This window comes from Cryptosporidium parvum, chromosome 3 (genome assembly GCF_000165345.1).
Source record: "Cryptosporidium parvum Iowa II chromosome 3, whole genome shotgun sequence".
Classification (NCBI taxonomy): Eukaryota; Apicomplexa; class Conoidasida; order Eucoccidiorida; family Cryptosporidiidae; genus Cryptosporidium; species Cryptosporidium parvum.
In genome coordinates, this window is record NC_006982.1 from 84827 (window position 1) to 86869 (window position 2043).

Sequence of the window (2043 nt, forward strand, 5' to 3'; positions counted from 1 at the left end):
CAAATGTATGATAGTATTTTTCAAAATATTCTTGTATTATATCATTAATATTATATTCTTGTAATATATTACCAAATAATTTATTTTTGCTCTGATTTAATATATTTTCCAAAGCAGAAAAATTATAATTCATTATTTTTGATTTAATATTCTCCAAATCAATAAAACTATAATTAGAAGTTTGTGTATCATTTACTAATACATTTGTTCTCATATCATACCAACTACAATTTATAGGAAACCATGGTAAAATATTCAAGTTACCTTGTGATTCAATATAATTTTCTATATAAACTTGTCTCTTAAACCATCTATTTTCGAATATCTTAAAAAACTTTTTAGGAAATATTCTTGTAATGAATTCATATATTTCTGTATCATATTGAGATAGTATCGAAATTATTTGAGCATATAATATACAATTATCAACATTTGCATGCTCAAGATTATTAATAAATCCCTCATTTATAATTCTTGCCAAATATATTAATAAAACTCTGCTACTTTTAATCTTATTATTGATTAATTGATATTGACTCTCAGTTGAATCTAATAGTAATGATCTTAAAATAATTCCACTCAAAAAGTCAACTTTTGGGATTGATGTTATCGATAGGTCGAACAAAAGATCTAAATAATTTCCACATAAGATTTCAATTGAAACATTTTTTAGTACCTTATCTGTCAAATATCTTTGAAAATGTAAGATATTTGAATAAATCTTAAGTATTAAGGTGGTTAATAGTATTGATGAATTCTCATTATATTTTTCTTGTTTTATAGAAGATGAAATATCAAATACCTTATTTTGATCAAATAATTGTGTAAGATACATATTCTTATGTTGAAATAAAGATTTCCATAATTTGCTAAGTGCTTTTTCATCATCTTCTTCCGATAAACATCTTCTTAAAGAAATACTTTGAGAAATTTTATCATTACTTTGATTTTTCATTAATTCCAATATTGCTTCTAAAATTTGACATCTCAATTGAATACCAAGTAAATTAGAACTTGCTATATTTATCATAACTCCAAATATATTTGGAAACTCTCTTGAAAGTAATCCTCTGTAATAATTACACTTGGAAACTTGAAAAATAAAATTTGATGTAATTGTTAGACACTCCTCTATCTCAAGTCTTAACTCATTCATTAAGAACCTTGGGTCTTCTTTTTTCATTCTAAATTCTGATATTTCTAGTCTTTTATTTGCAACATTCAAGAACTCATTCACCAATTTAACAGAAAGTAAACTTTTTCTGTTACTGTAAGTTCCAGAATTTTCTTCTATTTCGTTCATATAATCACTCAAAAAGTTCAATAATACTACATCTTTCATTGAAATTAATACTTCTTTACTCAATTTTCTTCTATTTTCTGATTCACTCTTTAACTTTCTTATTTTTGAAGCAACCAAACTTAAATTTAACTCTTTCATTTTATTTATATTTAATTAATTTTTTCCTTCTTTCTTCATCAATTTAAAAAATCCAAATTAAATAAATAAATAGACCAACTTTATAAATAATATATCTCATCCGATTTTCTTTTTTTTTTTCAACCAATAACCATTTGTTACATGCAAACTATTTGCAAAAAAATGCATTTTGACCTTTTTTTTCCCGCCCAAGATGGCCACATGCAACTGTGCATGCACAACTGAGTCTACCAAGCTAAAAGGAATTAGTGGAAAAAAATAGGGGGAAAAACAGGGAAAATAGAAAGAAACAATTTGAAAATAAAGAATTTAGCAATTATAACCCAACCCTCTCTCTCAGAAGCTCCCTTTGTCACACATAAATCCCCTACTTATTTTTTGAATCTCCGGATTTGCGCTTACAAGTTCATTTAAAGTTAATTCTAAAGAGTAATTAAAACGCGGGGAAGAGGCAAGAAAAGAAAAATAATTCTATTGAATTCAATGCTAAGAAATATACTGCGATGAAATATCGTATTAGCTACTAATATAATTTCCGAATGATGGTAAATTTGAGTGATGATATCTGACGTTAATTAAAAGCTCTTTTCCTTTTAGTGTTT